General features: G+C 40.3%; 27 non-coding genes and 1 pseudogene across 27 annotated transcripts; all 28 read left to right on the top strand.

Moving 5' to 3' along the window:
- The first annotated feature begins 706 nt into the window (after positions 1-706).
- On the top strand, positions 707-928 carry LOC124319675. Its single transcript, XR_006913374.1, has one exon. It is a non-coding gene; the product is annotated as a small nucleolar RNA U3 (small nucleolar RNA).
- A 510-nt stretch (positions 929-1438) lies between these two features.
- LOC124319749 lies at positions 1439-1629 on the top strand. The gene has a single exon (XR_006913442.1). It is a non-coding gene; the product is annotated as a U2 spliceosomal RNA (small nuclear RNA).
- A 510-nt stretch (positions 1630-2139) lies between these two features.
- LOC124319737 lies at positions 2140-2303 on the top strand. Its single transcript, XR_006913431.1, has one exon. It is a non-coding gene; the product is annotated as a U1 spliceosomal RNA (small nuclear RNA).
- A 686-nt stretch (positions 2304-2989) lies between these two features.
- Positions 2990-3131, top strand: LOC124319681. Its single transcript, XR_006913381.1, has one exon. It is a non-coding gene; the product is annotated as a U4 spliceosomal RNA (small nuclear RNA).
- Positions 3132-3705: 574 nt separating this feature from the next.
- LOC124319694 lies at positions 3706-3828 on the top strand. Its single transcript, XR_006913394.1, has one exon. It is a non-coding gene; the product is annotated as a U5 spliceosomal RNA (small nuclear RNA).
- Positions 3829-4031: 203 nt separating this feature from the next.
- Positions 4032-4150, top strand: LOC124319710. Its single transcript, XR_006913411.1, has one exon. It is a non-coding gene; the product is annotated as a 5S ribosomal RNA (ribosomal RNA).
- Positions 4151-4898: 748 nt separating this feature from the next.
- Positions 4899-5017, top strand: LOC124319709. The gene has a single exon (XR_006913410.1). It is a non-coding gene; the product is annotated as a 5S ribosomal RNA (ribosomal RNA).
- Positions 5018-5751: 734 nt separating this feature from the next.
- On the top strand, positions 5752-5870 carry LOC124319707. The gene has a single exon (XR_006913408.1). It is a non-coding gene; the product is annotated as a 5S ribosomal RNA (ribosomal RNA).
- Positions 5871-6624: 754 nt separating this feature from the next.
- LOC124319674 lies at positions 6625-6846 on the top strand. Its single transcript, XR_006913373.1, has one exon. It is a non-coding gene; the product is annotated as a small nucleolar RNA U3 (small nucleolar RNA).
- A 510-nt stretch (positions 6847-7356) lies between these two features.
- On the top strand, positions 7357-7547 carry LOC124319748. The gene has a single exon (XR_006913441.1). It is a non-coding gene; the product is annotated as a U2 spliceosomal RNA (small nuclear RNA).
- Positions 7548-8057: 510 nt separating this feature from the next.
- LOC124319736 lies at positions 8058-8221 on the top strand. Its single transcript, XR_006913430.1, has one exon. It is a non-coding gene; the product is annotated as a U1 spliceosomal RNA (small nuclear RNA).
- Positions 8222-8413: 192 nt separating this feature from the next.
- Trnah-gug lies at positions 8414-8503 on the top strand. Its single transcript is given in 2 exon segments — positions 8414-8450; positions 8469-8503. It is a non-coding gene; the product is annotated as a tRNA-His (tRNA).
- A 404-nt stretch (positions 8504-8907) lies between these two features.
- On the top strand, positions 8908-9049 carry LOC124319680. Its single transcript, XR_006913380.1, has one exon. It is a non-coding gene; the product is annotated as a U4 spliceosomal RNA (small nuclear RNA).
- Positions 9050-9623: 574 nt separating this feature from the next.
- Positions 9624-9746, top strand: LOC124319693. The gene has a single exon (XR_006913393.1). It is a non-coding gene; the product is annotated as a U5 spliceosomal RNA (small nuclear RNA).
- Positions 9747-9949: 203 nt separating this feature from the next.
- LOC124319706 lies at positions 9950-10068 on the top strand. Its single transcript, XR_006913407.1, has one exon. It is a non-coding gene; the product is annotated as a 5S ribosomal RNA (ribosomal RNA).
- Positions 10069-10816: 748 nt separating this feature from the next.
- Positions 10817-10935, top strand: LOC124319705. Its single transcript, XR_006913405.1, has one exon. It is a non-coding gene; the product is annotated as a 5S ribosomal RNA (ribosomal RNA).
- Positions 10936-11669: 734 nt separating this feature from the next.
- LOC124319704 lies at positions 11670-11788 on the top strand. The gene has a single exon (XR_006913404.1). It is a non-coding gene; the product is annotated as a 5S ribosomal RNA (ribosomal RNA).
- A 734-nt stretch (positions 11789-12522) lies between these two features.
- On the top strand, positions 12523-12641 carry LOC124319703. The gene has a single exon (XR_006913403.1). It is a non-coding gene; the product is annotated as a 5S ribosomal RNA (ribosomal RNA).
- A 734-nt stretch (positions 12642-13375) lies between these two features.
- LOC124319702 lies at positions 13376-13494 on the top strand. Its single transcript, XR_006913402.1, has one exon. It is a non-coding gene; the product is annotated as a 5S ribosomal RNA (ribosomal RNA).
- A 754-nt stretch (positions 13495-14248) lies between these two features.
- Positions 14249-14470, top strand: LOC124319672. The gene has a single exon (XR_006913370.1). It is a non-coding gene; the product is annotated as a small nucleolar RNA U3 (small nucleolar RNA).
- Positions 14471-14980: 510 nt separating this feature from the next.
- LOC124319747 lies at positions 14981-15171 on the top strand. Its single transcript, XR_006913440.1, has one exon. It is a non-coding gene; the product is annotated as a U2 spliceosomal RNA (small nuclear RNA).
- A 510-nt stretch (positions 15172-15681) lies between these two features.
- On the top strand, positions 15682-15845 carry LOC124319735. The gene has a single exon (XR_006913429.1). It is a non-coding gene; the product is annotated as a U1 spliceosomal RNA (small nuclear RNA).
- Positions 15846-16037: 192 nt separating this feature from the next.
- Positions 16038-16127, top strand: Trnah-gug. Its single transcript is given in 2 exon segments — positions 16038-16074; positions 16093-16127. It is a non-coding gene; the product is annotated as a tRNA-His (tRNA).
- A 404-nt stretch (positions 16128-16531) lies between these two features.
- LOC124319679 lies at positions 16532-16673 on the top strand. Its single transcript, XR_006913379.1, has one exon. It is a non-coding gene; the product is annotated as a U4 spliceosomal RNA (small nuclear RNA).
- A 575-nt stretch (positions 16674-17248) lies between these two features.
- Positions 17249-17371, top strand: LOC124319692. Its single transcript, XR_006913392.1, has one exon. It is a non-coding gene; the product is annotated as a U5 spliceosomal RNA (small nuclear RNA).
- A 201-nt stretch (positions 17372-17572) lies between these two features.
- LOC124319700 lies at positions 17573-17691 on the top strand. The gene has a single exon (XR_006913401.1). It is a non-coding gene; the product is annotated as a 5S ribosomal RNA (ribosomal RNA).
- Positions 17692-18440: 749 nt separating this feature from the next.
- LOC124319730 lies at positions 18441-18558 on the top strand (annotated as a pseudogene).
- A 734-nt stretch (positions 18559-19292) lies between these two features.
- Positions 19293-19411, top strand: LOC124319696. The gene has a single exon (XR_006913397.1). It is a non-coding gene; the product is annotated as a 5S ribosomal RNA (ribosomal RNA).
- Positions 19412-20009: the final 598 nt, after the last annotated feature.

Here is a 20009-nt window from a genome sequence, read left to right as displayed (position 1 = left end):
AATGTATTCTTTAGGTATTAGTTGAAAAGGGTATTGCTGGGACTTTGATTAATGATACCATATATTGTAGAACGCATGTTTGTTTGATCTCGGTAGTTTTAACGACAAAAAAAAAGATAGAGGTTTGGCTATTTTGTTGAGGCTGTTGCATGACGCCCACTCACTGGCACGATCCCACTACTGCCGAACACGGGAACTTTTGGCTGCTAGGTTTCCCTCCTGACCCACTACGCTCCTCCTTAGCTAACCTGCACCTACTAGATTCCTCTAGCAGATCCATGCTGATGTCAAGCTTAGTGCGGGCACCTGATCAACATGCGGTATCACGAAACAGGGCTCCTAAACTCAAGCCATCCACTCTACCAAGCCTCCCCGAAGAAGGATTATAGGTGCACGCCAAACACCCAGCTGATAAATGGGCTCTCAATCGATAATACATTACTGTAATAAATTGATTTGATGAGCACGCGGATTCTTTATTGTGTCCAAAATTGGTCTCGTCACTTGTTCTATAACTATTAAAGAGCTTCTCGGTGTTTCAATAAATGAACAAAATGCAAGACCTGACAATGTATGTACTGTGTGCGTCAAGTATTGCAAATCTCAATTTAATATTCCGAAATATCGATCTATGCACTGTAATTTACGCCAAAGCTCATTGATCGTACAAACCTTATTTAGAGTTCTGCAAAATAGCATTGCATTTAAGATCATACTTCACAGGATCATTTCTGTAGTATATCTTGACTTGTTTCCCACCAGAAACTTGTCTCCTTTCAACCCACGATGACGAGTTAAGACGCTGGTTTCTGAGCGTGAAACAGGCTGTGAGTGTAGCTGTCTCGACAGCATCAAACACAGTCATTGAGGACCGTTTCCGTTAAATCCATGTGAAATAGCGGAAGGAAACTAGCGTGTTCAGAGTGGTTGAGATGATAAAACAAATTTAAATTCTTGAAAATCTAAAGAGATAAATCTTAATAATAATTCCAGGTATTCGTGTCCTTAAATCATCTGCTTGTATGGCAAAATAAATTGTGAAAGTGAGGTTGGTCAATTTGAGGATGTGTCATGACTTTATGATCGTATTGCATTCTTTTAGTTATTGTTATTTAATCATGATTAATTATCGTTCAGAGCTTTTGTCGTCAGGTGGCGTGGCAAAGCCATATTCTGAAAAAAAAGGACCTAGTGTGATAACGAGAGTAAAATTTGCAACGCCTTCAGCGTAAATTGTATCTCCCTTAATACAGTATGAGCATAATAAAACAAATGAAAATGAACTTTATAAGCATCAAGTGGTCGCGTCTGGAAAAATGAACAACTCAATATTTTATAGCATTTCTTGAATGTTTTGAGTGATATGAGTATTCTTCGTACACCACCGGAAATGTGTTGAACCTCAGTGGTTATTTTGGGCAGTAATCCTTGTAACATTATCGCTTCTCGGCCTTTTGGCTAAGATCAAAGTGTAGTATCTGTTCTTATCAGCTTAATATCTGATACGGGTTCAAATGGACCCCAGAATATTAAACTGATTTTTGGCATACGGTGGGAATACAGTGCTTGCACTGCTCCCGCCACGGGTTGACCCGGTATTGCAGTACCTCCGGGATCGGCTCACCCTCTATGAGGGAGAACATATTGAATAAAACAGAAATTGTCTTAGCACCGTATAATAAAAGACCATGTATAATTGCAAAACTGTCATGTAGACATGATTGTAATTTTTTCTAATTGTATTTTTTTCGTAATATCAAGAAAAGCATAAAAAATTACGTACTTGATTGTGTTAACTAATTAGTACTGTTCATCTTTCGATGTGATGTTTTTTTTTTTAAATATGAAGATGCGTGTATTTTCATATGAAAAGTCGATTTTCTTATTTTCTTATTTGCCAATTGGACGACCAAATGAAAAAAAACAAGCAATTTGTTTCTTGAAAAGTATTTGCAAAGATCAAGACCATGAAATAAATACTGAGCTTTATTTACTATATTTTGCTCGAGTTCGTAATTCAAGTCGATGAAAGAAAGTGGGTGGTATTCTCTAAACGTCAGTCAAATACTTGAACACTCTTTGTCAATATTGTTCTGCTGTATACAAAGTATTAAACAAAGTGAAAAAGCATCCACAATCATACTTACCTGGCTCAGAGGCAACCATGATCACCAAGGTGGTTCCTCCAGGGCGAGGCCTTTCCATTGCACTAAGGATGGGCTGACCCTTGCGATTAATCCAAATGTGATTAACTCGGGAGTACAATTTTTGGTAGTGGGGGACTGCGTTCGCGCCGTTCCCTGAACACACTATAAATGTAAGAAAAATTCTTGTCATCTGCCGGAAGTTGAACTAAATCTGGTCCCGTTAGTAAACGGTAGGGTTGACCGCTTGGTAATACGCGAAGCATCAGATTTTCTTTCTGGGAAGAAACAACAAAGTAATGAAATTCATGTTTAGCTATTTTAATATAAATCATCATGGCCAATGGATTGGCCGTGATCGTCTAGTGGTTAGGACCCTACGTTGTGGTACCTACTAGATATAAATCCGTAGTAACCCAGGTTCGAATCCTGGTCACGGCACTGAAAACTGATTTTTCACGTCAACACGCAGATTAACTATAAATTTTGTTTGGTTGGAAAGTAATGCTCGCTCACTTCAATAGTTCATAATGTGAAAAACAATTTGGAATGAAAACCTGAAATTCCCCCTCCCTTTTTTTGTGTGTGCAGGAAGTTGTTGAAATGTATGGAAGAAAAATACACATTTACAGAATTTCAAGTATTTGACCCGATATTAAGACAAAAATTATTTCATGTATGTAATGAACTGTCCCCTGTTGGTATTAGTCCAATGGGAGATGGAAATTAAAATTTGCCTAGGGTAATCTAAATGAATATTTCTGAACGAAATTGTTGGTCCAACACGTCCAAGCAGAACGAATTCAGCAAATGCTTAAGTAGACTTGCTTTTCTGATTATAATTTAGCTTTGCGCAGTGGCAATATCATAACCAATGAGGGTCTCCCGAGGTGTGATTATTGCTAGTTGAAAACTTTAACCAATACCCCGCCACGATGAAGTGAAATAATCTTTGTCGTCGGCAATTTTTGATAGCTCCATCAGGAGCATTTCAGCGTACAAGAAAAAAAAAATTACAGTCAGTTAGAAAAATTGGAGTGTTGCATAGTGTGTTTATAACATTAAACGGTGAAAGTGAAATCGTATAAGTGATTTTTGTTTCCATTTAGTTGGTATTGCACGTCAGACAAGGCTGATTAATTCGTTCGCTGAAGGCCATTAATATCAGTCAGTTGGAACATTGTGAACACGGGGAAAATATTTGAAAAGGTGATTCCAAATGACAAGGTGAAAAGATTCCACCATGTTTAAAGGGGAAGTTCAATAAATTGTTAACCGCTGTAGGGTGAATGTCGGGGTAAACATCTGATCCCACCACCTACGTGTTGGGCTTGTACCATAAAGATCGTTCATTTTTTTCAAAAATAACACTGCGCACAACTGTTTCGTTCAAAAACATGTTAACGAGCTTTATACATGATATTTACTTTAAAATAACTGTACCCATTGATAAAGAATTGCACAAGGATTTTGATATGTAAACGCATGTTTCGAAAAAAAACCTTACAAGCGCACTTCAAAATTTTGAAATGAATATAAATACAAGGCATACCACTGTTATTTACTCTGGTTTCTAATCAATACCCGGATAAATCTTTCGCCTTTTACTAAAGATTTCCGTGGTTAGGAGCATTGATGAGTCTATATGACTTATTTTTTTAACGCCCGGTCTTCTGATTGGGCACTTTGAATAAATGAAAAATTAAAAACGTCTGTATGCGGAAACAAAGATATTCTACTACTACATACTGACAACATTTGTAAAATGACAAACTGATAGTTTTTCGGTGGTTTTGGTAAGATTAGTGTGTATTTCAAAAAGATAAATCTCAAGCACAAGTAATAGATTAGAGGCGAATATGGTCGGGTAATTGCGTCTAGTTTAATGTCAACGGCCATACCACATAGAACTCACCCGGTCTCGTCAGCTCCCGGAAGTTAAGCTATGTCGGGTCCCGTTAGTACTTGGATGGGTGACCGCTTGGGAATACGGGATGCTGTTGGCATGGAATTATTTTATTTTTGTGAATCCAATTGAATTGAAGTTCTTCCCAAGATGGGTGATACTACATGGACTACAATGTATTATTTTGGCATTAGTTGAAAATGGAAGGAACGTATTTTTTACTGGATATTGCCTACTAGACGTCCTCCAACCTCTTTGTTGCTGAAAGATATTTGAAACGCCGTGCGCGAAGCGCACGGCACAGCCGAGAGGCTACTAGACGTCCTCCAACCTCTTTGTTGCTGAAAGATATTTGAAACGCCGTGCGCGAAGCGCACGGCACAGCCGAGAGGCTTGTACGTTGGTGGTTTCTTCGGGCAGCTCTATCTAATCTCTCTGGCTCTGAGATCCTTATGCAACGCAAGCTAAGTAAAGCGCGAAGCGCACGGCACAGCCGAGAGGCTTGTACGTTGGTGGTTTCTTCGGGCAGCTCTATCTAATCTCTCTGACTCTGAGATCCTTATGCAACGCAAGCTAAGTAAGGGAAGCAATCGTTAGCCTTATGACACTTGGATTGTTGGCTCATTGATCGGACATCCCCGGAACGAGAAAATTAAAAATGACAGTTAGCCAAAAATAGTGGCGTTTGGAAATATTATCAAATTTTATATTCGGTTGTCCATTGACAAATGTACTTATATGTCCTCGTTTGTTTGGCTAAGGTTGGTGTGTATTTCGAACAGAAAGTAAGCAAGCATTAGAACTAGATTTAGAGGCGAATATGGTCGGGTAATGGCGACTGAATTGATGTCAACGGCCATACCACATAGAACTCACCCGGTCTCGTCAGCTCCCGGAAGTTAAGCTATGTCGGGTCCCGTTAGTACTTGGATGGGTGACCGCTTGGGAATACGGGATGCTGTTGGCATGGTGTAATTTTATTTTTGCTCCCCAAGTTAGATGAGACATGGAATATAATGTATTCTTTAGGTATTAGTTGAAAAGGGTATTGCTGGGACTTTGATTAATGATACCATATATTGTAGAACGCATGTTTGTTTGATCTCGGTAGTTTTAACGACAAAAAAAAAGATAGAGGTTTGGCTATTTTGTTGAGGCTGTTGCATGACGCCCACTCACTGGCACGATCCCACTACTGCCGAACACGGGAACTTTTGGCTGCTAGGTTTCCCTCCTGCCGAGAGGCTTGTACGTTGGTGGTTTCTTCGGGCAGCTCTATCTAATCTCTCTGGCTCTGAGATCCTTATGCAACGCAAGCTAAGTAAAGCGCGAAGCGCACGGCACAGCCGAGAGGCTTGTACGTTGGTGGTTTCTTCGGGCAGCTCTATCTAATCTCTCTGACTCTGAGATCCTTATGCAACGCAAGCTAAGTAAGGGAAGCAATCGTTAGCCTTATGACACTTGGATTGTTGGCTCATTGATCGGACATCCCCGGAACGAGAAAATTAAAAATGACAGTTAGCCAAAAATAGTGGCGTTTGGAAATATTATCAAATTTTATATTCGGTTGTCCATTGACAAATGTACTTATATGTCCTCGTTTGTTTGGCTAAGGTTGGTGTGTATTTCGAACAGAAAGTAAGCAAGCATTAGAACTAGATTTAGAGGCGAATATGGTCGGGTAATGGCGACTGAATTGATGTCAACGGCCATACCACATAGAACTCACCCGGTCTCGTCAGCTCCCGGAAGTTAAGCTATGTCGGGTCCCGTTAGTACTTGGATGGGTGACCGCTTGGGAATACGGGATGCTGTTGGCATGGTGTAATTTTATTTTTGCTCCCCAAGTTAGATGAGACATGGAATATAATGTATTCTTTAGGTATTAGTTGAAAAGGGTATTGCTGGGACTTTGATTAATGATACCATATATTGTAGAACGCATGTTTGTTTGATCTCGGTAGTTTTAACGACAAAAAAAAAGATAGAGGTTTGGCTATTTTGTTGAGGCTGTTGCATGACGCCCACTCACTGGCACGATCCCACTACTGCCGAACACGGGAACTTTTGGCTGCTAGGTTTCCCTCCTGACCCACTACGCTCCTCCTTAGCTAACCTGCACCTACTAGATTCCTCTAGCAGATCCATGCTGATGTCAAGCTTAGTGCGGGCACCTGATCAACATGCGGTATCACGAAACAGGGCTCCTAAACTCAAGCCATCCACTCTACCAAGCCTCCCCGAAGAAGGATTATAGGTGCACGCCAAACACCCAGCTGATAAATGGGCTCTCAATCGATAATACATTACTGTAATAAATTGATTTGATGAGCACGCGGATTCTTTATTGTGTCCAAAATTGGTCTCGTCACTTGTTCTATAACTATTAAAGAGCTTCTCGGTGTTTCAATAAATGAACAAAATGCAAGACCTGACAATGTATGTACTGTGTGCGTCAAGTATTGCAAATCTCAATTTAATATTCCGAAATATCGATCTATGCACTGTAATTTACGCCAAAGCTCATTGATCGTACAAACCTTATTTAGAGTTCTGCAAAATAGCATTGCATTTAAGATCATACTTCACAGGATCATTTCTGTAGTATATCTTGACTTGTTTCCCACCAGAAACTTGTCTCCTTTCAACCCACGATGACGAGTTAAGACGCTGGTTTCTGAGCGTGAAACAGGCTGTGAGTGTAGCTGTCTCGACAGCATCAAACACAGTCATTGAGGACCGTTTCCGTTAAATCCATGTGAAATAGCGGAAGGAAACTAGCGTGTTCAGAGTGGTTGAGATGATAAAACAAATTTAAATTCTTGAAAATCTAAAGAGATAAATCTTAATAATAATTCCAGGTATTCGTGTCCTTAAATCATCTGCTTGTATGGCAAAATAAATTGTGAAAGTGAGGTTGGTCAATTTGAGGATGTGTCATGACTTTATGATCGTATTGCATTCTTTTAGTTATTGTTATTTAATCATGATTAATTATCGTTCAGAGCTTTTGTCGTCAGGTGGCGTGGCAAAGCCATATTCTGAAAAAAAAGGACCTAGTGTGATAACGAGAGTAAAATTTGCAACGCCTTCAGCGTAAATTGTATCTCCCTTAATACAGTATGAGCATAATAAAACAAATGAAAATGAACTTTATAAGCATCAAGTGGTCGCGTCTGGAAAAATGAACAACTCAATATTTTATAGCATTTCTTGAATGTTTTGAGTGATATGAGTATTCTTCGTACACCACCGGAAATGTGTTGAACCTCAGTGGTTATTTTGGGCAGTAATCCTTGTAACATTATCGCTTCTCGGCCTTTTGGCTAAGATCAAAGTGTAGTATCTGTTCTTATCAGCTTAATATCTGATACGGGTTCAAATGGACCCCAGAATATTAAACTGATTTTTGGCATACGGTGGGAATACAGTGCTTGCACTGCTCCCGCCACGGGTTGACCCGGTATTGCAGTACCTCCGGGATCGGCTCACCCTCTATGAGGGAGAACATATTGAATAAAACAGAAATTGTCTTAGCACCGTATAATAAAAGACCATGTATAATTGCAAAACTGTCATGTAGACATGATTGTAATTTTTTCTAATTGTATTTTTTTCGTAATATCAAGAAAAGCATAAAAAATTACGTACTTGATTGTGTTAACTAATTAGTACTGTTCATCTTTCGATGTGATGTTTTTTTTTTTAAATATGAAGATGCGTGTATTTTCATATGAAAAGTCGATTTTCTTATTTTCTTATTTGCCAATTGGACGACCAAATGAAAAAAAACAAGCAATTTGTTTCTTGAAAAGTATTTGCAAAGATCAAGACCATGAAATAAATACTGAGCTTTATTTACTATATTTTGCTCGAGTTCGTAATTCAAGTCGATGAAAGAAAGTGGGTGGTATTCTCTAAACGTCAGTCAAATACTTGAACACTCTTTGTCAATATTGTTCTGCTGTATACAAAGTATTAAACAAAGTGAAAAAGCATCCACAATCATACTTACCTGGCTCAGAGGCAACCATGATCACCAAGGTGGTTCCTCCAGGGCGAGGCCTTTCCATTGCACTAAGGATGGGCTGACCCTTGCGATTAATCCAAATGTGATTAACTCGGGAGTACAATTTTTGGTAGTGGGGGACTGCGTTCGCGCCGTTCCCTGAACACACTATAAATGTAAGAAAAATTCTTGTCATCTGCCGGAAGTTGAACTAAATCTGGTCCCGTTAGTAAACGGTAGGGTTGACCGCTTGGTAATACGCGAAGCATCAGATTTTCTTTCTGGGAAGAAACAACAAAGTAATGAAATTCATGTTTAGCTATTTTAATATAAATCATCATGGCCAATGGATTGGCCGTGATCGTCTAGTGGTTAGGACCCTACGTTGTGGTACCTACTAGATATAAATCCGTAGTAACCCAGGTTCGAATCCTGGTCACGGCACTGAAAACTGATTTTTCACGTCAACACGCAGATTAACTATAAATTTTGTTTGGTTGGAAAGTAATGCTCGCTCACTTCAATAGTTCATAATGTGAAAAACAATTTGGAATGAAAACCTGAAATTCCCCCTCCCTTTTTTTGTGTGTGCAGGAAGTTGTTGAAATGTATGGAAGAAAAATACACATTTACAGAATTTCAAGTATTTGACCCGATATTAAGACAAAAATTATTTCATGTATGTAATGAACTGTCCCCTGTTGGTATTAGTCCAATGGGAGATGGAAATTAAAATTTGCCTAGGGTAATCTAAATGAATATTTCTGAACGAAATTGTTGGTCCAACACGTCCAAGCAGAACGAATTCAGCAAATGCTTAAGTAGACTTGCTTTTCTGATTATAATTTAGCTTTGCGCAGTGGCAATATCATAACCAATGAGGGTCTCCCGAGGTGTGATTATTGCTAGTTGAAAACTTTAACCAATACCCCGCCACGATGAAGTGAAATAATCTTTGTCGTCGGCAATTTTTGATAGCTCCATCAGGAGCATTTCAGCGTACAAGAAAAAAAAAATTACAGTCAGTTAGAAAAATTGGAGTGTTGCATAGTGTGTTTATAACATTAAACGGTGAAAGTGAAATCGTATAAGTGATTTTTGTTTCCATTTAGTTGGTATTGCACGTCAGACAAGGCTGATTAATTCGTTCGCTGAAGGCCATTAATATCAGTCAGTTGGAACATTGTGAACACGGGGAAAATATTTGAAAAGGTGATTCCAAATGACAAGGTGAAAAGATTCCACCATGTTTAAAGGGGAAGTTCAATAAATTGTTAACCGCTGTAGGGTGAATGTCGGGGTAAACATCTGATCCCACCACCTACGTGTTGGGCTTGTACCATAAAGATCGTTCATTTTTTTCAAAAATAACACTGCGCACAACTGTTTCGTTCAAAAACATGTTAACGAGCTTTATACATGATATTTACTTTAAAATAACTGTACCCATTGATAAAGAATTGCACAAGGATTTTGATATGTAAACGCATGTTTCGAAAAAAAACCTTACAAGCGCACTTCAAAATTTTGAAATGAATATAAATACAAGGCATACCACTGTTATTTACTCTGGTTTCTAATCAATACCCGGATAAATCTTTCGCCTTTTACTAAAGATTTCCGTGGTTAGGAGCATTGATGAGTCTATATGACTTATTTTTTTAACGCCCGGTCTTCTGATTGGGCACTTTGAATAAATGAAAAATTAAAAACGTCTGTATGCGGAAACAAAGATATTCTACTACTACATACTGACAACATTTGTAAAATGACAAACTGATAGTTTTTCGGTGGTTTTGGTAAGATTAGTGTGTATTTCAAAAAGATAAATCTCAAGCACAAGTAATAGATTAGAGGCGAATATGGTCGGGTAATTGCGTCTAGTTTAATGTCAACGGCCATACCACATAGAACTCACCCGGTCTCGTCAGCTCCCGGAAGTTAAGCTATGTCGGGTCCCGTTAGTACTTGGATGGGTGACCGCTTGGGAATACGGGATGCTGTTGGCATGGAATTATTTTATTTTTGTGAATCCAATTGAATTGAAGTGCTTCCCAAGATGGGTGATACTACATGGACTACAATGTATTATTTTGGCATTAGTTGAAAATGGAAGGAACGTATTTTTTACTGGATATTGCCTACTAGACGTCCTCCAACCTCTTTGTTGCTGAAAGATATTTGAAACGCCGTGCGCGAAGCGCACGGCACAGCCGAGAGGCTACTAGACGTCCTCCAACCTCTTTGTTGCTGAAAGATATTTGAAACGCCGTGCGCGAAGCGCACGGCACAGCCGAGAGGCTTGTACGTTGGTGGTTTCTTCGGGCAGCTCTATCTAATCTCTCTGGCTCTGAGATCCTTATGCAACGCAAGCTAAGTAAAGCGCGAAGCGCACGGCACAGCCGAGAGGCTTGTACGTTGGTGGTTTCTTCGGGCAGCTCTATCTAATCTCTCTGACTCTGAGATCCTTATGCAACGCAAGCTAAGTAAGGGAAGCAATCGTTAGCCTTATGACACTTGGATTGTTGGCTCATTGATCGGACATCCCCGGAACGAGAAAATTAAAAATGACAGTTAGCCAAAAATAGTGGCGTTTGGAAATATTATCAAATTTTATATTCGGTTGTCCATTGACAAATGTACTTATATGTCCTCGTTTGTTTGGCTAAGGTTGGTGTGTATTTCGAACAGAAAGTAAGCAAGCATTAGAACTAGATTTAGAGGCGAATATGGTCGGGTAATGGCGACTGAATTGATGTCAACGGCCATACCACATAGAACTCACCCGGTCTCGTCAGCTCCCGGAAGTTAAGCTATGTCGGGTCCCGTTAGTACTTGGATGGGTGACCGCTTGGGAATACGGGATGCTGTTGGCATGGTGTAATTTTATTTTTGCTCCCCAAGTTAGATGAGACATGGAATATAATGTATTCTTTAGGTATTAGTTGAAAAGGGTATTGCTGGGACTTTGATTAATGATACCATATATTGTAGAACGCATGTTTGTTTGATCTCGGTAGTTTTAACGACAAAAAAAAAGATAGAGGTTTGGCTATTTTGTTGAGGCTGTTGCATGACGCCCACTCACTGGCACGATCCCACTACTGCCGAACACGGGAACTTTTGGCTGCTAGGTTTCCCTCCTGCCGAGAGGCTTGTACGTTGGTGGTTTCTTCGGGCAGCTCTATCTAATCTCTCTGGCTCTGAGATCCTTATGCAACGCAAGCTAAGTAAAGCGCGAAGCGCACGGCACAGCCGAGAGGCTTGTACGTTGGTGGTTTCTTCGGGCAGCTCTATCTAATCTCTCTGACTCTGAGATCCTTATGCAACGCAAGCTAAGTAAGGGAAGCAATCGTTAGCCTTATGACACTTGGATTGTTGGCTCATTGATCGGACATCCCCGGAACGAGAAAATTAAAAATGACAGTTAGCCAAAAATAGTGGCGTTTGGAAATATTATCAAATTTTATATTCGGTTGTCCATTGACAAATGTACTTATATGTCCTCGTTTGTTTGGCTAAGGTTGGTGTGTATTTCGAACAGAAAGTAAGCAAGCATTAGAACTAGATTTAGAGGCGAATATGGTCGGGTAATGGCGACTGAATTGATGTCAACGGCCATACCACATAGAACTCACCCGGTCTCGTCAGCTCCCGGAAGTTAAGCTATGTCGGGTCCCGTTAGTACTTGGATGGGTGACCGCTTGGGAATACGGGATGCTGTTGGCATGGTGTAATTTTATTTTTGCTCCCCAAGTTAGATGAGACATGGAATATAATGTATTCTTTAGGTATTAGTTGAAAAGGGTATTGCTGGGACTTTGATTAATGATACCATATATTGTAGAACGCATGTTTGTTTGATCTCGGTAGTTTTAACGACAAAAAAAAAGATAGAGGTTTGGCTATTTTGTTGAGGCTGTTGCATGACGCCCACTCACTGGCACGATCCCACTACTGCCGAACACGGGAACTTTTGGCTGCTAGGTTTCCCTCCTGCCGAGAGGCTTGTACGTTGGTGGTTTCTTCGGGCAGCTCTATCTAATCTCTCTGGCTCTGAGATCCTTATGCAACGCAAGCTAAGTAAAGCGCGAAGCGCACGGCACAGCCGAGAGGCTTGTACGTTGGTGGTTTCTTCGGGCAGCTCTATCTAATCTCTCTGACTCTGAGATCCTTATGCAACGCAAGCTAAGTAAGGGAAGCAATCGTTAGCCTTATGACACTTGGATTGTTGGCTCATTGATCGGACATCCCCGGAACGAGAAAATTAAAAATGACAGTTAGCCAAAAATAGTGGCGTTTGGAAATATTATCAAATTTTATATTCGGTTGTCCATTGACAAATGTACTTATATGTCCTCGTTTGTTTGGCTAAGGTTGGTGTGTATTTCGAACAGAAAGTAAGCAAGCATTAGAACTAGATTTAGAGGCGAATATGGTCGGGTAATGGCGACTGAATTGATGTCAACGGCCATACCACATAGAACTCACCCGGTCTCGTCAGCTCCCGGAAGTTAAGCTATGTCGGGTCCCGTTAGTACTTGGATGGGTGACCGCTTGGGAATACGGGATGCTGTTGGCATGGTGTAATTTTATTTTTGCTCCCCAAGTTAGATGAGACATGGAATATAATGTATTCTTTAGGTATTAGTTGAAAAGGGTATTGCTGGGACTTTGATTAATGATACCATATATTGTAGAACGCATGTTTGTTTGATCTCGGTAGTTTTAACGACAAAAAAAAAGATAGAGGTTTGGCTATTTTGTTGAGGCTGTTGCATGACGCCCACTCACTGGCACGATCCCACTACTGCCGAACACGGGAACTTTTGGCTGCTAGGTTTCCCTCCTGCCGAGAGGCTTGTACGTTGGTGGTTTCTTCGGGCAGCTCTATCTAATCTCTCTGGCTCTGAGATCCTTATGCAACGCAAGCTAAGTAAAGCGCGAAGCGCACGGCACAGCCGAGAGGCTTGTACGTTGGTGGTTTCTTCGGGCAGCTCTATCTAATCTCTCTGACTCTGAGATCCTTATGCAACGCAAGCTAAGTAAGGGAAGCAATCGTTAGCCTTATGACACTTGGATTGTTGGCTCATTGATCGGACATCCCCGGAACGAGAAAATTAAAAATGACAGTTAGCCAAAAATAGTGGCGTTTGGAAATATTATCAAATTTTATATTCGGTTGTCCATTGACAAATGTACTTATATGTCCTCGTTTGTTTGGCTAAGGTTGGTGTGTATTTCGAACAGAAAGTAAGCAAGCATTAGAACTAGATTTAGAGGCGAATATGGTCGGGTAATGGCGACTGAATTGATGTCAACGGCCATACCACATAGAACTCACCCGGTCTCGTCAGCTCCCGGAAGTTAAGCTATGTCGGGTCCCGTTAGTACTTGGATGGGTGACCGCTTGGGAATACGGGATGCTGTTGGCATGGTGTAATTTTATTTTTGCTCCCCAAGTTAGATGAGACATGGAATATAATGTATTCTTTAGGTATTAGTTGAAAAGGGTATTGCTGGGACTTTGATTAATGATACCATATATTGTAGAACGCATGTTTGTTTGATCTCGGTAGTTTTAACGACAAAAAAAAAGATAGAGGTTTGGCTATTTTGTTGAGGCTGTTGCATGACGCCCACTCACTGGCACGATCCCACTACTGCCGAACACGGGAACTTTTGGCTGCTAGGTTTCCCTCCTGACCCACTACGCTCCTCCTTAGCTAACCTGCACCTACTAGATTCCTCTAGCAGATCCATGCTGATGTCAAGCTTAGTGCGGGCACCTGATCAACATGCGGTATCACGAAACAGGGCTCCTAAACTCAAGCCATCCACTCTACCAAGCCTCCCCGAAGAAGGATTATAGGTGCACGCCAAACACCCAGCTGATAAATGGGCTCTCAATCGATAATACATTACTGTAATAAATTGATTTGATGAGCACGCGGATTCTTTATTGTGTCCAAAATTGGTCTCGTCACTTGTTCTATAACTATTAAAGAGCTTCTCGGTGTTTCAATAAATGAACAAAATGCAAGACCTGACAATGTATGTACTGTGTGCGTCAAGTATTGCAAATCTCAATTTAATATTCCGAAATATCGATCTATGCACTGTAATTTACGCCAAAGCTCATTGATCGTACAAACCTTATTTAGAGTTCTGCAAAATAGCATTGCATTTAAGATCATACTTCACAGGATCATTTCTGTAGTATATCTTGACTTGTTTCCCACCAGAAACTTGTCTCCTTTCAACCCACGATGACGAGTTAAGACGCTGGTTTCTGAGCGTGAAACAGGCTGTGAGTGTAGCTGTCTCGACAGCATCAAACACAGTCATTGAGGACCGTTTCCGTTAAATCCATGTGAAATAGCGGAAGGAAACTAGCGTGTTCAGAGTGGTTGAGATGATAAAACAAATTTAAATTCTTGAAAATCTAAAGAGATAAATCTTAATAATAATTCCAGGTATTCGTGTCCTTAAATCATCTGCTTGTATGGCAAAATAAATTGTGAAAGTGAGGTTGGTCAATTTGAGGATGTGTCATGACTTTATGATCGTATTGCATTCTTTTAGTTATTGTTATTTAATCATGATTAATTATCGTTCAGAGCTTTTGTCGTCAGGTGGCGTGGCAAAGCCATATTCTGAAAAAAAAGGACCTAGTGTGATAACGAGAGTAAAATTTGCAACGCCTTCAGCGTAAATTGTATCTCCCTTAATACAGTATGAGCATAATAAAACAAATGAAAATGAACTTTATAAGCATCAAGTGGTCGCGTCTGGAAAAATGAACAACTCAATATTTTATAGCATTTCTTGAATGTTTTGAGTGATATGAGTATTCTTCGTACACCACCGGAAATGTGTTGAACCTCAGTGGTTATTTTGGGCAGTAATCCTTGTAACATTATCGCTTCTCGGCCTTTTGGCTAAGATCAAAGTGTAGTATCTGTTCTTATCAGCTTAATATCTGATACGGGTTCAAATGGACCCCAGAATATTAAACTGATTTTTGGCATACGGTGGGAATACAGTGCTTGCACTGCTCCCGCCACGGGTTGACCCGGTATTGCAGTACCTCCGGGATCGGCTCACCCTCTATGAGGGAGAACATATTGAATAAAACAGAAATTGTCTTAGCACCGTATAATAAAAGACCATGTATAATTGCAAAACTGTCATGTAGACATGATTGTAATTTTTTCTAATTGTATTTTTTTCGTAATATCAAGAAAAGCATAAAAAATTACGTACTTGATTGTGTTAACTAATTAGTACTGTTCATCTTTCGATGTGATGTTTTTTTTTTTAAATATGAAGATGCGTGTATTTTCATATGAAAAGTCGATTTTCTTATTTTCTTATTTGCCAATTGGACGACCAAATGAAAAAAAACAAGCAATTTGTTTCTTGAAAAGTATTTGCAAAGATCAAGACCATGAAATAAATACTGAGCTTTATTTACTATATTTTGCTCGAGTTCGTAATTCAAGTCGATGAAAGAAAGTGGGTGGTATTCTCTAAACGTCAGTCAAATACTTGAACACTCTTTGTCAATATTGTTCTGCTGTATACAAAGTATTAAACAAAGTGAAAAAGCATCCACAATCATACTTACCTGGCTCAGAGGCAACCATGATCACCAAGGTGGTTCCTCCAGGGCGAGGCCTTTCCATTGCACTAAGGATGGGCTGACCCTTGCGATTAATCCAAATGTGATTAACTCGGGAGTACAATTTTTGGTAGTGGGGGACTGCGTTCGCGCCGTTCCCTGAACACACTATAAATGTAAGAAAAATTCTTGTCATCTGCCGGAAGTTGAACTAAATCTGGTCCCGTTAGTAAACGGTAGGGTTGACCGCTTGGTAATACGCGAAGCATCAGATTTTCTTTCTGGGAAGAAACAACAAAGTAATGAAATTCATGTTTAGCTATTTTAATATAAATCATCATGGCCAATGGATTGGCCGTGATCGTCTAGTGGTTAGGACCCTACGTTGTGGTACCTACTAGATATAAATCCGTAGTAACCCAGGTTCGAATCCTGGTCACGGCACTGAAAACTGATTTTTCACGTCAACACGCAGATTAACTATAAATTTTGTTTGGTTGGAAAGTAATGCTCGCTCACTTCAATAGTTCATAATGTGAAAAACAATTTGGAATGAAAACCTGAAATTCCCCCTCCCTTTTTTTGTGTGTGCAGGAAGTTGTTGAAATGTATGGAAGAAAAATACACATTTACAGAATTTCAAGTATTTGACCCGATATTAAGACAAAAATTATTTCATGTATGTAATGAACTGTCCCCTGTTGGTATTAGTCCAATGGGAGATGGAAATTAAAATTTGCCTAGGGTAATCTAAATGAATATTTCTGAACGAAATTGTTGGTCCAACACGTCCAAGCAGAACGAATTCAGCAAATGCTTAAGTAGACTTGCTTTTCTGATTATAATTTAGCTTTGCGCAGTGGCAATATCATAACCAATGAGGGTCTCCCGAGGTGTGATTATTGCTAGTTGAAAACTTTAACCAATACCCCGCCACGATGAAGTGAAATAATCTTTGTCGTCGGCAATTTTTGATAGCTCCATCAGGAGCATTTCAGCGTACAAGAAAAAAAAAATTACAGTCAGTTAGAAAAATTGGAGTGTTGCATAGTGTGTTTATAACATTAAACGGTGAAAGTGAAATCGTATAAGTGATTTTTGTTTCCATTTAGTTGGTATTGCACGTCAGACAAGGCTGATTAATTCGTTCGCTGAAGGCCATTAATATCAGTCAGTTGGAACATTGTGAACACGGGGAAAATATTTGAAAAGGTGATTCCAAATGACAAGGTGAAAAGATTCCACCATGTTTAAAGGGGAAGTTCAATAAATTGTTAACCGCTGTAGGGTGAATGTCGGGGTAAACATCTGATCCCACCACCTACGTGTTGGGCTTGTACCATAAAGATCGTTCATTTTTTTCAAAAATAACACTGCGCACAACTGTTTCGTTCAAAAACATGTTAACGAGCTTTATACATGATATTTACTTTAAAATAACTGTACCCATTGATAAAGAATTGCACAAGGATTTTGATATGTAAACGCATGTTTCGAAAAAAAAACCTTACAAGCGCACTTCAAAATTTTGAAATGAATATAAATACAAGGCATACCACTGTTATTTACTCTGGTTTCTAATCAATACCCGGATAAATCTTTCGCCTTTTACTAAAGATTTCCGTGGTTAGGAGCATTGATGAGTCTATATGACTTATTTTTTTAACGCCCGGTCTTCTGATTGGGCACTTTGAATAAATGAAAAATTAAAAACGTCTGTATGCGGAAACAAAGATATTCTACTACCATACTGACAACATTTGTAAAATGACAAACTGATAGTTTTTCGGTGGTTTTGGTAAGATTAGTGTGTATTTCAAAAAGATAAATCTCAAGCACAAGTAATAGATTAGAGGCGAATATGGTCGGGTAATTGCGTCTAGTTTAATGTCAACGGCCATACCACATAGAACTCACCCGGTCTCGTCAGCTCCCGGAAGTTAAGCTATGTCGGGTCCCGTTAGTACTTGGATGGGTGACCGCTTGGGAATACGGGATGCTGTTGGCATGGAATTATTTTATTTTTGTGAATCCAATTGAATTGAAGTGCTTCCCAAGATGGGTGATACTACATGGACTACAATGTATTATTTTGGCATTAGTTGAAAATGGAAGGAACGTATTTTTTACTGGATATTGCCTACTAGACGTCCTCCAACCTCTTTGTTGCTGAAAGATATTTGAAACGCCGTGCGCGAAGCGCACGGCACAGCCGAGAGGCTACTAGACGTCCTCCAACCTCTTTGTTGCTGAAAGATATTTGAAACGCCGTGCGCGAAGCGCACGGCACAGCCGAGAGGCTTGTACGTTGGTGGTTTCTTCGGGCAGCTCTATCTAATCTCTCTGGCTCTGAGATCCTTATGCAACGCAAGCTAAGTAAAGCGCGAAGCGCACGGCACAGCCGAGAGGCTTGTACGTTGGTGGTTTCTTCGGGCAGCTCTATCTAATCTCTCTGACTCTGAGATCCTTATGCAACGCAAGCTAAGTAAGGGAAGCAATCGTTAGCCTTATGACACTTGGATTGTTGGCTCATTGATCGGACATCCCCGGAACGAGAAAATTAAAAATGACAGTTAGCCAAAAATAGTGGCGTTTGGAAATATTATCAAATTTTATATTCGGTTGTCCATTGACAAATGTACTTATATGTCCTCGTTTGTTTGGCTAAGGTTGGTGTGTATTTCGAACAGAAAGTAAGCAAGCATTAGAACTAGAATTTAGAGGCGAATATGGTCGGGTAATGGCGACTGAATTGATGTCAACGGCCATACCACATAGAACTCACCCGGTCTCGTCAGCTCCCGAAGTTAAGCTATGTCGGGTCCCGTTAGTACTTGGATGGGTGACCGCTTGGGAATACGGGATGCTGTTGGCATGGTGTAATTTTATTTTTGCTCCCCCAAGTTAGATGAGACATGGAATATAATGTATTCTTTAGGTATTGTTGAAAAGGGTATTGCTGGGACTTTGATTAATGATACCATATATTGTAGAACGCATGTTTGTTTGATCTCGGTAGTTTTAACGACAAAAAAAAAGATAGAGGTTTGGCTATTTTGTTGAGGCTGTTGCATGACGCCCACTCACTGGCACGATCCCACTACTGCCGAACACGGGAACTTTTGGCTGCTAGGTTTCCCTCCTGCCGAGAGGCTTGTACGTTGGTGGTTTCTTCGGGCAGCTCTATCTAATCTCTCTGGCTCTGAGATCCTTATGCAACGCAAGCTAAGTAAAGCGCGAAGCGCACGGCACAGCCGAGAGGCTTGTACGTTGGTGGTTTCTTCGGGCAGCTCTATCTAATCTCTCTGACTCTGAGATCCTTATGCAACGCAAGCTAAGTAAGGGAAGCAATCGTTAGCCTTATGACACTTGGATTGTTGGCTCATTGATCGGACATCCCCGGAACGAGAAAATTAAAAATGACAGTTAGCCAAAAATAGTGGCGTTTGGAAATATTATCAAATTTTATATTCGGTTGTCCTTGACAAATGTACTTATATGTCCTCGTTTGTTTGGCTAAGGTTGGTGTGTATTTCGAACAGAAAGTAAGCAAGCATTAGAACTAGGATTTAGAGGCGAATATGGTCGGGTAATGGCGACTGAATTGATGTCAACGGCCATACCACATAGAACTCACCCGGTCTCGTCAGCTCCCGGAAGTTAAGCTATGTCGGGTCCCGTTAGTACTTGGATGGGTGACCGCTTGGGAATACGGGATGCTGTTGGCATGGTGTAATTTTATTTTTGCTCCCCAAGTTAGATGAGACATGGAATATAATGTATTCTTTAGGTATTAGTTGAAAAGGGTATTGCTGGGACTTTGATTAATGATACCATATATTGTAGAACGCATGTTTGTTTGATCTCGGTAGTTTTAACGACAAAAAAAAAGATAGAGGTTTGGCTATTTTGTTGAGGCTGTTGCATGACGCCCACTCACTGGCACGATCCCACTACTGCCGAACACGGGAACTTTTGGCTGCTAGGTTTCCCTCCTGCCGAGAGGCTTGTACGTTGGTGGTTTCTTCGGGCAGCTCTATCTAATCTCTCTGGCTCTGAGATCCTTATGCAACGCAAGCTAAGTAAAGCGCGAAGCGCACGGCACAGCCGAGAGGCTTGTACGTTGGTGGTTTCTTCGGGCAGCTCTATCTAATCTCTCTGACTCTGAGATCCTTATGCAACGCAAGCTAAGTAAGGGAAGCAATCGTTAGCCTTATGACACTTGGATTGTTGGCTCATTGATCGGACATCCCCGGAACGAGAAAATTAAAAAATGACAGTTAGCCAAAAATAGTGGCGTTTGGAAATATTATCAAATTTTATATT

The sequence above is a fragment of the Daphnia pulicaria genome, unplaced genomic scaffold (assembly GCF_021234035.1).
Source record: "Daphnia pulicaria isolate SC F1-1A unplaced genomic scaffold, SC_F0-13Bv2 h1tg000190l, whole genome shotgun sequence".
Classification (NCBI taxonomy): domain Eukaryota; kingdom Metazoa; phylum Arthropoda; class Branchiopoda; order Diplostraca; family Daphniidae; genus Daphnia; species Daphnia pulicaria.
The sequence above is the reverse complement of the archived record's forward strand: the minus strand, read 5'-3'. Positions and strand labels throughout refer to the sequence as shown.